Genomic DNA, 15,036 nt, shown 5'->3' with positions numbered 1-15,036 from the left:
CTGTACAAATGAATTGTGTACTATTAGAATCCACGTGTGAACCAAATGGCATGTAGATAATCATTCTAGGATGCCCGACTACTCTCATGCACAGTTCACCACTACAAGCTCTCTTTTCAATATATATACAACAAAGCGTCGTATATAATGTTAAGGTCTTTGAGTAAGTTGATCTTGAGCCGTTTGATATATCCACAAAAAAAGACAAAGGACCATAAAGAGTATTGAGAAGAAGAAGAAGAAGAGAGTTTTAACACCGTAGGAAACTATCCCAAGAGACATAGAGAGAGGGGGGAAGAGAGAGAGAGAGAGAGAGAGAGAGAGAGAGAGAGAGATAACTTAGGATGGCATTCTTATTAATTGTATTATATTTAGTCATGAACGGGGCTTGTCGATCTATAGGTCCATGGTCAGTGATTGGGTGGTCGTGAATGAGAGGTGCACCACGACCTTTATGAGATAAGGATTTAGTGTTGACTAGTCGATTGTGGGCGTCCGTATGTGAAAGGAATGATGCACATAAAAGACGTTGTAACCTAGTTTTGAGGTCATTCTCAAGGTACTAATATAGAGTTCTTTTTCTATCCTTATCTCTTGCCTCATCCTCTAGCTGTGTGTGTGTGTGTGTGTGTGTGTGTGTGTGTGTGTGTGTGTGTGTGTGTGTGTGTGTGAGGGAGAGAGAGGGGGGGGGCATACAATTGAGCATCGGCGATGGTACGATGGCACCGAGCTGATTGAGTAGTAGATATTGTGCTCCCTCTTCACTATAGCGCAAGATTCTCTCCTGGATGACGAAATAGCAAGGTGAGTGATACATTGTTTGCATCTATCAAGCTTGTATGTAGCAAGGTTGTCTCTTTTGCAACCTTCGTGGCTCACACACAACGCATAGCAAGACCCCTGTAGTTGACATTTTTGGTGATGTTGTTGGGGAACTATTATGCGCCAAGCTCTAGTTGCACGTTCTGTTGTTGTTCGAGGTTATATTTTTTAATTTAATAGGAAAGGCTGGGAAGGGTGCATTTGCTATTGATTTTGATTATTATCTCTATAGATATGGGATTTTGGTATTTTGCATGGTCATTGTTAGTTCAAACTTGTCGATTCTATTTGTCTGTGTATTGTCATGTGGTTTATTTTGAATTGTTACCACCGTAGCTGGCAGGTTACTCACATCACCACTTAGTCATCAGTCCATAGTTTCATAAGCGATAAGGTTCTTCTTTTTAATTTTTGAAAAAAAACTATTTTTAAAAAAAGGCATAGGAGAGAGGGAGAAGAATTCTTTCAAAGAAGAATTAATTTACACATAAAAAATGGCTCTAACTAGTCACTGGGCGGGTGGAAAAAAGAAAGATAGTCGTGGGATCGGTCTTTGATTTATACACACACACACACACACAGAGTATCATCTTCCATAGCCTCCTCCTTGGTGAGATCAATAGTGAGAGCTACACTATATATATAGCCTAGTCCTCCCAAGGGTAAAGAGGGCATCTATGATAGAGGAAAAGTCTTTCCCTCCAAAAAGCCTTCCTTAAAATTGCACTTTCACCCACATGGCAAGGTAGGAATTGCTTATTTTGGGGGCCACGAACACCTCGATGTGCTAGTGACACTTCCTCTGACTATGGAGTGATGGAGGGACATCCTACACCAAACCTTGAGTATCCAAATCAATAAGTACCTGTCTTGGCCCCACAGCCCAGTGCTAGTGTGTTAAGTCACCTAATGGAAACATTTAGTAGAGCTATTCGCTATGAACCTACAACTAATGAAGTAAATGAAGGATACAGGGAGGTAGATTCACCTTTTACATCTCATGTAGACCCTGTTGCACTCCCTAAGAGTGTCCATGTGTGTCATAATAATCAATATCTAATTCTCCTAAATGATTTTCTCATGTTAAACTGATCATTTAATATGGGGAAGTGCAGGGGAGAAAAAGCTAGAATATTTGTTAAGCTAGCAGACCGGCCACAGTTGGGATCCAAAGGAGGGAAAATAGGGATCCAAAGGGGGGGCCATCTGCAAAAGAGCCATGTGCAACAATGGGCTAAAAAGACCCTAAGGTTCAGCCCATTAAGACTTCCAAAATGCTAAGGTTCCAAAATTCAAAGGTTGTGTCCAAAGGTCAACCTTAAGGGAATTGGATGCTTTGTGTGTGTACAAAAAAGTCTTTGCAATCCCTACTTGTGAGGGGGCGAGCCTTGCATGTAGGAGATGAGAGAGAAATCCACACACACACACACACACACACACAAGCTCCCTTTACACAAAGGGAATGAGGGACACATGTCAGCTCCCTAGGCCAGATGCCCACAAGGTGTACCCAATTCCTATTGGATGGCCTTGGAGGTGGACCAATGAGAATTAGGCTAGAGTAAATCTAGTTTAATTAATTTAAAAACACTTAATAAAAGAACCAATGAGAATTAAGTCCTCTAGAAGACTATTGGATAGTCTCCCAAGGGGTCCAATGAGCATTCAGCAGCCCAATGGCTTGCCTGATTCCTATTGGCCAGGAGGCAAAGGGGTCCAATGAGAGTTTAGTTGAATTATTAAATTACCTAAAGCTCTCACAAAAGGGGAAAGGGGGACACATGTCAGAAGGCTATCACTTATGCTTCTTAATAGTCATTGCCTAGCCCTGGGAAGGTCCAATGGGACGATAGCAAGAGCAATTAGCAAGAGCGGCTCGCCCAAGAGAGAGAGGGGGCTGATTTTTGCAAGGCATTATCACACACACACTCTCACACAGTCTCTGTGAGAAGCAAGAAAAAGACTATCTCTTCCCAAGCTTTAATGGAGAGCTCATCACCTACTCCAAGCTTGTGAGATAGAAGCCTACATCGACACACTCTTGGCATGTGGATGCAAATCCAACCAAGAGCCAAGCTTCAATGCATGCTCATCTCCTCTACCATGCTAATTACTAAGCTAAGCTATGCTAATATGAGTGATTATGTGAGGAGATGTACATCTTTCTCGTAAGATACTCCTTCTTCCTCTCAATCTACTCTCATACACTGCTAGCTCTCACCATCTTCGAAGGTGTGTGAGGTCATGGGACTGAGACCGGGGATAATTGATGTTGTGTTTGCTAAGTGTTTTGCTTAGTGCATGAAGGTTTCATCTTCATTGTTGTAATGGAATTGGCCTATTTAATTTGAGAGTAGCGAAAATTAATAAGAGTACTTTTGAGAAATGACTTTGTGAGCATAGGGGGTGAACATAATTGAAGATAGCAACATAATCATAGCAATTAGTTAACTTGGCATGAACAATACTTTTGCAAGAGAGAGAATTTAGAGAACATGACAACACTTGAGGACCGGATTTATGTGGAGCCGGTCCCCCCTCCAATAGGCATTTGTATTATGATTTCTCTCATTAAGAGAGACTTGTTACAATACAATCTTTGTGTTCCTTGTGACCTAGGTGATGCAATGAAGATGGAAAGCTTCATGCATCACAAACATAACATAAACTTGAAGAAAGCTTTAACTATCCCAAGCCTCAGTCCCAAGACCTCAAACACCTTCGAAGGTGGAGAGAGCTAGCAGGGAATGAGGGTAGGGAAGAGGAAGAAGAAACATTTCGTAGGAGAAAGAATTAGTTCCTCACTTATCATAACTCTTGTTGCTAGCATACATAATAGCATAGTAATGAAGAAGAAGGAGATGGCAAGCTTAAGCATTGAAGCATGGCTCTTGGTTGGATTTGCACTCCATATCCAAGAGTGTTGGTGTAGGCTCTCAACCTCTACTTGCTTGGAGAAGGAGAGGCATCTCTTGCACTTTGCATAGCACACAATGAGAGTGTTTGTGAGTGTGTGTGGGTGAGTATACCCCCTAAGCAACCCCCTAGCTTGCTTGGATCGACGCCCCCTTGTAGCTCATGCTTGAAGCTCATTGGACCCCTCCAGGCCTAGCCAATCACAAGCAGGAGGCATTACAATCAGCAAGGGTAGCTTTGAGACAAGTGTCCCCTTTCCCCTTTGAGAGAGAGGGCTAGATAAATGCTAAATCATTTAATTAAATCTCCTAAATTATTATTGGACCCCTTGGGTGGCCAACCAATAGGCTTCAGGCACACCATGAGGGCAACATGAGGAGGAACTTGACAAGTGTCCCTTTTGCTTTATTTGTACCATGCATGCCTTGTGTGAGTGTGTGGGTGTTCTCTCTCATCCCCCCTCATGTAGGGCTCGCCCCCTCCTTGTAGGGATTGAATCTTTGACTTTTTGACACCTCAAGCCCCTCATGCATAGGCCCAGTTCCCACCACAAGCTTGGCTCATAAGCACTTTAAGCTTGGGTTGGGTTCTCACCTCAAGTGCAACCTTAGAATCTCAAGCATGTCAAGCACCTCAAGCATCTCAATAATTAAGCACCTCAAGAATCTCAAGCACCTCAAGCACCTTAGTCATCAAGCATGACAAGCAGGACAAGCACCTCGAGCTGGGTTGGGTTCCCGCGCCTCAAGCTCAGCCCTAGCTTACCTAAGGTCAAAGGCCTTTTACACACATTATTGGAGGTCTTCAATGAAGCTAACCCTAAGGTCTTATGCTCCATTTGTTAGCCTTTCTCTTTGATAGACCATCTCTCATTTGGGCCCCTTTACCATTGGCCCCGTGTTGAGATAGATCTATAAGCACATGTCTATATCTTAACACTTGTTCCCGTTTATTCTCCCACATTAAGTGATCAATTTAATATGAGAAAATCATTTGGGTTGGCTAGATATTAGATATTAGATTTTATGACAATTGCACTAGCTAGTCTTGAAGGAACACAAAGAATTGTATTGTACAATGTCTCTCTTGATGGGAGAAACCATAATACAAAGCCTTTTGGAGGGGGGACCGGCTCCATGCAAATCGGTCCTCAAACTGTTGTCAATAGCTTAATTTCTCTCTCTTTTCAAAGTATTGTTCATGCTATCTAACTAGGTCTTATGATTTTTGTTGCTCTCTCCACCCAAGCACTCTTGTAATTCTCATTAGGAATCTATTCTAATGAAATGCCCACTATGTTCATGCTAATTTCCGCTACACAAGTTTTTAGGCCATTAAATGTTACAATGTGGATATCCCACTCACTACATTTATTGAAGGCTCTACAAGGCTATCACCCTCTAAAGTTCTATTACTTGATGGTAGGAGTCTTGCACTTCTTGCAGAAGTGCAAGAAGTCGAATGTTATATGCAAGCAGCTAAAGAGAGGGAAATTAAAAGCTTATGGATGGTAGAAAATTCCAAGCAATGAAGGCAAAGGCCCCTATGATAGCAACCATAGTATTCGAGCAATCAAGTTCTCCCGAATTAGCAGTCATTAAGAGTCAACCCATAGAGAGTCACAAAACATTTACTTCAAGGGAAACCTCTAGCACACCAATCCTAGATGGGGTATTTCTCAATGAAAATTACATACTAAAACTTTAGCAGATCTATACATGGGACTGGGTACACATACCATGTGGGTTGGTTAGATGTTGTAAAGTCCAAATCTTGTGCCACGAATCTAGAGGATTAACAATAGATAGTCTGTGATGACATCCATAGGATTGTCTAGTTGGAGAGGCAAAACAAAAGAACTAGTAGGCCTTCAACGGGTCTTATGAAATTCTTGGATGTTAACAAGGCCAAACAACCAACCCTATCACAAATGGAGACTCCTTTGGTGAGTCCCATGTATCCCTCATATGTTGTTTTGCATGGAGTCTCAATGTAGTTTTAGCACACAAGAGGTATCTTTAGTTTCTTAGAGCTAGCTCAACATTCTCTTGGAGACCTTCCTACTCCAACGATGAGCATGATGGAAAGTGCATCCTTTCCCTCGGTTATTAGTAGTACCTACACTAGGACCTACAAGTGTGCATCAATTATATGTACCTATTTCCACTCATACTCTTGTAGCTTCTACACCCCCAATTATTCCAATGGCTTATGCTCCACAATCGTATTATCGAATATCTTATTCAAGTGGAGCTATGCCAATTAACAATAACATGTCATATATTGCATCTGTTGTGCCTAGGGCCACACTTGTGAACTTTGGACCACTGCTTGGCACAACACCATACCAAGCATGGGACAAAAGGACCATGTGTATGCCAAGTTCAATGCCAACCCCCATTCCACTTGTAGTTCTAAGAGCACCTACATTTACTATACATGCTCAATTAGGTGATTTTGCAGCGTTTTCCAATGACAATAAAGTCAATCGTTAAAGAGAAAAACATATATGTGAGATTACTTTGGCACATCTCACCAAGGCTAGTCAAGAAAGCCTTAGAGATAATTGTACTCCACCATATGTATCCAAGGAGGGAGCAACAATGGTGCTCAGTTTTCTTGGGTCCACATAGTACCGATGAATGTCTTACCTTTAGAGTAATGTATTGCAATGTATATAGTAGGTATGGTCATCAAGCTATGGATTGGTTAGTGCTTGAATGCATAATGCCAAGTAGACCATCTTTAGCTGAGCAAGCTTGTCTGGAATTCCTACATTGATGCATGTCCCACTTGTTGAGCAACCATTGCAACACCTAGTCCTTAGAGCCCAAGATGTTGTCCAAAACACACCATTACTGTTGGGGTGTAGGCTGGGTGGCCATGGGAAACCGCCCATGTTTATACTTTCACCTAATTGAATATAGGGAGAGAGTTGACTACTCTCTCACTTTCCTCTCCACTAACCCAAACTCCCTGTTGTGGATTGTGCTTCATCCCCTTCCCTATTCTCTTCTCCCCCTCTCTTGCACACACTCCATACACGCACTACACACGCACAACAATTGGTATCAGAGCACGGGTGCATCCTGGCTACTACACACCACGCGTGCAGCCCTCAGTTCGAGGAGGAACCCTTGAGAGATTGAGAGCTTTGCAGACAATCGGGGAGCTTGGCAAGCATCACACAGTAGAACTGAGCAAGCATTGCAATCAATTGAGATTCAAAAACTTGAAGCAAAGGAAGCTTGGGAGTCAAAGGCAAGCTTAGAGAATAGCGAGCCCATTTGAGGCGATTTGCAGAGCAGTAGAAGCAATGCTGGCTGCAAACGAGCAGAGTCGAGGATCTCATCAACAAGTAAAGCTCAGGAAACCGAGCAGAGAATCGAGGAATGATTTTTGAGAGCTTGCATGACAGCAAATCGGACAGATCGAAAGCTAATCGAGCTTGGCAGACCATGATCAGAGACTGTGTGGGGGTGATTAGGGAAGTAGTGTTTTCTGAGGGTCAAATTGGATAGCGTTGCGAGGTCAAGGGAATGCAAATAGAGCTTTTGAGAGCTTGAAGTCAAGCAAGAAAATCGATCTGTGTGCAAGAACTATCGAAAGCTTTAGAATGGCAGCATCGAGCAAGAGCTTGCCAAGGGGCAAATCGAGCAGACGGTAGACCACACACTCACACCCTCCTCCCACCTCGTCACTCTTTGCCCCACACACACACACACACACACACAAAGTCGGCATTTCTCTGCAAAACAGGTAGTCATTTTTTGCTTGTTTGTTTGACACACTATAGTGTGTGCAAATACTTATTCCCACAAGTAGTGGCGAGCCACAAAATCAAAGAATATTCACAAGTTGAAATTGAATGTGTGTGGTAGTGTATACACACACACACACACACACACACACACACACACACACACACACACACACACTCAGGAGTTGGAGCTGTAGCGAGTCCATTTGCTTGTGAATCGAGCACTGAGCTGAATTGGGCAGCATTTAGCTTGCAGAATTGAGGAGAAGTAGGGGTTTTGGTGAGTCGACCACAACAGATCTTGCTCTTGACGAGCGACGTGCACCGACATTAGCGTACAGCCATTCTCCGACTTCGTCATCGACTTCTTTGACATCGTCATCCGATTTCGACAACCACACACCTGTTGGAATTAGGGTTGCAGAGAAACACACACATCTTGGAGAAGACGAAGGAAGCTCAAGGCACACAATAGAGAGTGTGTTACTTAGTGTGCAATGAAAAGATAGATAGCCCTAGAGTGATGGGCGTATATACAATGCACGGGGGAAAAAACCTCCTAAAGAGGGAAAAAATGCCCCGGCGGTCCTAGTGTGTTCACACACATCACTACCACATGTATATGGTAACAAATCCCCCCTAGAGTGATGCGGTGAACGAGAGCTGGCACATGAGTAAAGGGAAGTGCCATGCCCTGAGGACAGGATCAGTCCACAAAGGGGAGTAAGCCCAAAGCTTTGCGGAAAGCTTCAAGCTTCTCACGAGACAATGCCTTTGTGAAAAGATCTGCAAGGTTGTCCTGTGTTGGCACATAAGCCAAGCTGATCTCTCCTGCTGAGAGCCTCTCCCTGACATAGTGGTAATGCACCTCAATGTGCTTTGTGCGAGCATGAAAAACTGGGTTCCACTGCCAATGCGCTCTGACTGTCAGTGTAGATAGTGTTGGCAGTGTCCTGTCCAACACCCAAGTCAGCCATAAGGCGTCTGAGCCATACACACTCAACCGTAGCTGTGAAGACTGCCTTGTACTCAGCCTCACAACTCGAAGTGGCCACAGTAGGTTGCTTCTTGCTCAACCATGATATACATGAACTGCCAAGCATGAAACAAAAACCACTTGTGGACACTCGCGTGTCAAAACAACCAGCCCAATCTGAGTCCGAAAAAGCATGTAAGTCTGGCGGCAATGATCCCCCCTTGGGATAAAACAAGCCAAGATGTAAAGTGCCACTAAGGTAGCGAAAAATCCTCTTGACAGCCTGCCAATGCTTAGACCCTGGGCTATGCATAAATCTGCTGACCTGCGAGACTGCAAACTGAATATCTGGCCTCGTGTTGCATACATAAATGAGGCAGCCAACAGCAGTTTGGTAAAGAGTGACATCAGCAGGATCGCCAGCATCATGTAGACTCAATTTCAAACCTATTTCCATGGGAGTGGCAATAGGTTTGCAATCCTCAAGTCCAAACTTACATAGCAATGTCTCTATGTAACTTTTCTGACACAAGGCAATACCACCATCACACTGCTTAAACTGTATACCCAAGTAATGATGCAACAGCCCCAAATCTTTCATCTTGAAAGTAGCATTTAAATCAGCCTTAAATTCAGCAATATGTCTCTCATTTGGTCCAGTGATCAGCAAATCATCAACATAAAGAACCACAATGAGAAATACATCATCCTCACGCTTTACATACAATGTGCTTTCTGTTGGACTGTTACGAAAGCCTCGTTTAACCAAATGAGTGTCAGCTTTCTCATACCAAGCACGAGGAGATTGCTTCAACCCATACAAAGCCTTCTTACATTTGCACACTTTGTCCTCTTGTCCTTTTATGACAAAACCGCGAGGCTGCGTTACATAAACTTCCTCAAATATGTCACCATTCAAGAAAGCAGTAACAATGTCTGATTGATGTACATCCCAACCAAAATTAGCTGCCAATGCACATAGAAAACGCACAGTAGTCATACGACAAGTGGGAGCAAAAGTCTCTTCATAATCTATGCCTTTTTGTTGTGCATAACCCTTTGCAACAAGTCGAGCCTTATGGCGATCGATCTCACCATCCGGCTTGCGTTTCAACTTGTAAACCCACTTCGTACCAATGGCCTTTTTTCCAGGAGGCAAATCACATAAAGTCCATGTGTCATTCTCTATAAGTGCATCATATTCTGATTTCATGGCAGGAATCCAATTTTCTGAATTCTGTGCTTCATCAAAAGACAGAGGATCCTCAACATCATGTAAACTAGACACAGCCAAAGCATAACAATCTGATGCATAAGATGCATGGCGAGAGCCTGAACGAGTACGACTAGATAAAGGTGCATCCAATTTACTGTCACGCAAAGTGTGCACCAGCCATTTTGGCATACCTCTAGCCTGCTCATTTTCAGCCCTTTCCTCATCAAGTACATCATGTACATCTGCATCAGTAATAGGCTGTTCTAAAACATTTTCAGAAACCCCCATAGGCTGTACATTTGCCTCATTGGAACTTACATTCATATTTCCACCACTGAAAAGAGGCAACAAAGTGTCATAAATGTCCTTTGAGCTTACATTACTGTCTCTAGTACATGACAGCAAGGGCTGAACAGAATCTTCCACAAACACTACATCCCGTGAAACCAGAATACGTTTTGTTTGCGGATGATACAACCTGTAACCTTTGCTTTCAGCACTATAACCAACAAAAATTTGACAGCCTTATCATCCAATTTTCTGCGCTGCACTTGTGGCACCAAAGCATATGCCAAACAGCCACAAACAGGCATGTGCTCAATAGAAGGTTTTCTATCATGCCATGCTTCATATGGAGTAATAGACTGCAAAGCTTTTGTAGGACACCTGTTAAGTACATAAGTGGCACACATGATGGCCTCAAGCCAAAAAGAATGCGGCAAAGCTTGACTTTTGACCATACATCGTGCTATTTCCGTTAGTGACCTGTTTTTCCTCTCAGCAACACCATTTTGCTGAGGTGTATAAGGCACTGTACATTGGTGTTTTATCCCACGACTAGCCAGAAATGCATTAAATTCATGAGACATATACTCCCCCCTTCGATCGGAACGGAGGGTGCCCATAGTACATTTTGAGACATTTTCAGCCATAGCCAAAAATTGTTTGAAGCACATAAAAACTTCGGACTTCGCTTTAAGCGGAAATACCCATGCATGCCTGGAGTAATCATCAATGAAAGTCACGAAGTACAGGTAATTGCCCAAGGACGGAGTTTGCATGGGCCCACAAACATCACTATGCACAAGCTGCAACCTGCATGTGGCCCTAAGTGAACCATCCTTTGGAAACTTAGAACGCTGCATTTTACCCAGAATACAGCCTTCACAAACATGTTTGACAGGTGCTTCAAGAGGCGGCAAAGAAGCAACCATATCAGATTTCTGCAAACGCAGCAAACTGGCAAAATTCAGATGACCAAAACGTGCATGCCAAAGTTTTGCATCTGAAATAGCCCTTGAATCTGCAACAGCATTTGCAAAATTTTATCCACACTTGTCATACAAAGTGAGCTTATACAGCCCACGGTACAAAAGCCCAGATGCAACAATTTCATCACCAAAACTGAGATCATGAACTGTACATCTGTCATCCACAAATTTGACTACAAGTCCAAGTCTAGCAAGTGCGGATACAAACAAGAGATTCTTCTTGATCCCAGGTACATAAAGTGCATCAACAAGTGTGAAGGAACTGCCATTAGCAGCAGTGAGCACAATCTTTCCAACTCCCTGAACTGGATAAGAGGCGTTGTTGGCACAAGTGACTGAATTCCCATGAGGGACAGACTCGAGAGAGGTAAACAATTCACGATGTGAGGTAATGTGCTTTGTAGCACCACTGTCGAAATACCACACATGTGAATCTGCAGCAACTGACAAGCATGCATCATGGACAACAGGATTGTAAGTGCACTCTGCGCTAAAAGCCCATTCTGCATCAACATCAGCATCACAATCTCCTTTCACAGAAGACTCAACAATGGCTGCATTTGTAGTGGAACCAGCATTTGCAGTGGAACCACCCTCTTTCTTCTTAGCCTCTTTGGCCTTCAACTTAGGACACGACTTGATCAAGTGATCATTGGCTTTACAATAATGGCAACGCATCTTCTTTTTGCCCTTATCACCAGAATTGCCAGACGAAATGCTGCCACCAGAAGCATTAGGAACAGAATTTTTGCCACTCGCAGCAGAACCATAAGAAGTGGCTGCATTACTGTTACCACCCTTTCTTTGAGAAGCAATAAAAGCCTGCTCAACTGCACGCTGCCTAGTCCTGTTTTTTCTAGAAAGTGACTCTTGCAACAACAATGTGCATAATGCATCAAACTTGACAACTTCAGGATTTCCTTGGGTCATCAGTCTCCAAGTACTAGCAAAAGTCTGGTAGGAATCTGGTAAGGCATCAAGAACAGTCTGCACAAGGGAACTGTCCGAAATGACTTCACCTGCAGAAATGAGTTGCTCATTGATATCCTTGACACTAGCAAGGAAAGTGTCCATATCATCTTCCTCATGCATAATCTTCGACTCTAGCTCTTTACGCAGCAAAGCAATTTTAGCGTCATTGCGGCTTGCATAAAGACCTGCTAGAATATCCCAAGCCTGTTTTGCAGATTTTGCTGAACGGATGTGAGGAATAATGGTGCGCTTCACAGACAACGCAATCAATGCATGAGCCTGCGCATCCTTAACATCCCAACGAGCTTGTTCTGCCGTAGGCAAAACAACTCTAACAGCTGCAATCCTTGCAGCAAGACCTGCAACATCCTCAACATCGCCTACATCTTCAGAACTAGGACGTACATCAATGCCCTGCACAATGTTCCAGACACCTTTTGACACAAGAACATGTTGCATCATATAAGCCCACATAGGGTAGTTGTCCCCATCCAACCTGTCCTCAGCAGCAAACATCTTGAACACATCTGTGTTGTTGTTGTCAGCCATGGTAAATGCTGCACCTGATGTGAAAACTGCCCGAAAATTGGAGAAATGGAGCAGGAACAACTTGTGCTATATAGCACAAACCGTAGAAGACTATAAGGCACCTGTTATGCAGAAAGCGGCACTGACAGAAAATCTGCACAAAATGACGAAATAGCCTGTGTAGTACTGCCCGTAGTGGAAACGGAGGCCGAAGTGAGCCCAAATCAAAATTTTGAGCAGACCGAGCTCTTCGAGTTCCCCCAAAATGTTTGTCGACCTGCGAACACTCGCCAAAGCTCACTGAAATCGGAGAAAGTGAGCAGGCGTGTGCTGGAGCAGCTGGCGACTAAGCCCGGGAGGACGTGACCTGCTCTGATACCAATTGTTGGAATTAGGGTTGCAGAGAAACACACACAGCTTGGAGAAGACGAAGGAAGCTCAAGGCACACAATAGAGAGTGTGTTACTTAGTGTGCAATGAAAAGATAGATTGCCCTAGAGTGATGGGCGTATATACAATGCACGGGGGAAAAAACCTCCTACAGAGGGAAAAAATGCCCCGGAGGTCCTAGTGTGTTCACACACATCACTACCACATGTATATGGTAACAACACCGAGTTCAACAAGCTTGAGAGCGATCTTGACAGATCGAGCAAGATCAACGTTCGATACCGATCCGACTTGGCATTGACCGCTCGAGCATTGGCATTTTACGGCTACTCGGCTAGCCACTTCCGCCCGACGGCGGCGGAAGGCGACATCGACATCGACACCGCTCATGCGCACCGGCTGGACACTGCTCATTGCGGCGGATCTCCAACATCCAACCCAGACACCGGGCGTTTCCCCAGACGAGCGCGTTCCCGCGATCGACGACCGTGCTTGCGACATGCGGGGGTGAGGTACCTCTATCATAGAGGAGTGACACCCAACATCGGCACCGAGCGCACTAATCGCTCTGTACGACACAGTTTACGGATACGACACCTTTGGCAGTTATTCGACTAGCATATTTCTGCCCGGCGACAGAAATCGGCACATAGCGACACCGACACAAAGGTTACAGGCTACAGGGGGTTTTTCAGACCATTCACTCACAGATTCTCCACGTTACCAGACACAGCGCTTTCACAGGCGATTTGGCAGTCATTTCAACAGCAGATTCTCTGCGGACACATGCGTTTACAGATGCATTTTGTTGTGAGCACACCTAGTGCTACTAAGCTCTTTTGAGAGCAGATATCCCCGCAAGGATCACTTTCACTGCATGCAGCAGTTCTTGGCGCCTGTTTGAGCGTGGTTTTACTCATGTACATTGAGTTGTGGACACTGCCCACTGTACTACGTGTGGAGCCATTTTTTGGCTATTTTGGCAGTTTTTCTCGGCCGTTTCTGAGACTCGGACCGGAAGAGCCCTTTCTGAGACTATGGCTAGTCCATTTGTGTCTGCATTAGCCTTTGGAGCGTCGATAGAGTGAGGTTTTCTTTGAGCTGGGGTGTGCTCGAATGTTGAGACACCTTCGGTGATACAGGTAGCTGGAGTTCCCCTTTACGGTATCCTCGCCATAGGATATGTATCTGGACGGTTATTTATGCTTTTGACGTCGAGTTGGCACTCACATAGCAGTGGTTTTGTGCAGCAGATGCCCAATTAGTGCAGTTGGCACAAATTGCATTTTGAGTTGAGTTTTGACTCCTCATACAAAGGAGACTCTGCCGGATTTCCTTCCCGCGAGTCGTGACTTTCATTGTTGGCACTTTTGAGTCTATTTCGGTTGAAATTTTACTCCCGATACAAAGGTTACTCTATCCAAATTTCTACAGCTTCCCGTGAGTCGTGACTTTCATTGTTGGCACCTCTCAAACCCTCTTGTCAGCGATGGCTTCTTCTTCAGAAAAGGAGGAGTATTTCATTCGGAAGTTCGATGGCAGCAACTTCACCATGTGGAAAGAGCGCATGAAAGATGTTTTGATAAACAAAGGCCTCTCAGAACCGTTGAAAGAGCGCGCAGAGGAGGATGATTATACACAAGCTCAATGGGAGCTTTTGGATGCAAAAGCCATGGCTATGATATGTCTACATCTAGCCGAGTCAGTCTTCTTCACTATCATAGGGAAGAAAACAACCAAGGAACTTTGGGACAGCTTATGTTCAGCATGGGAGAGCAAAAGTGCATCCAACAAATTTTTCCTCATGAAAAAGCTTATGAAGCTCAACATGAAAGAAGGTAGCACAGTTTCTGGTCACTTAAATGAGTTCAACTCCTTGTTTAGTCAGCTGACATCTCAGAGCTTTAAGGAGTTTGACGATGAACTCAAGTCTATCTTCTTGTTATGCTCTCTACCCAGTTCATGGGATATCTTTTGCACATCCATTAGCAATTCAGTTCCGAATGGCAAGTTAGAGTTCAATGCTATCACAGATGTGTTGCTCACTGAAGAGATTCGTCGTAAATCTCTCGATAATGCTAGTCATGGAGATGCATATATGGTTGGCAGTTCAACAAATCCAAGAGTCCGTGACAGGAACAAATACAAAAGCAAAAGTGGAGAGCGAAATCCTCGTAGTCCTAGC

Source organism: Adiantum capillus-veneris, chromosome 18, assembly GCF_014529385.1.
Source record: "Adiantum capillus-veneris isolate H3 chromosome 18, ASM1452938v2, whole genome shotgun sequence".
NCBI lineage: Eukaryota > Viridiplantae > Streptophyta > Polypodiopsida > Polypodiales > Pteridaceae > Adiantum > Adiantum capillus-veneris.
Note: the sequence above shows the minus strand (reverse complement) of the source record.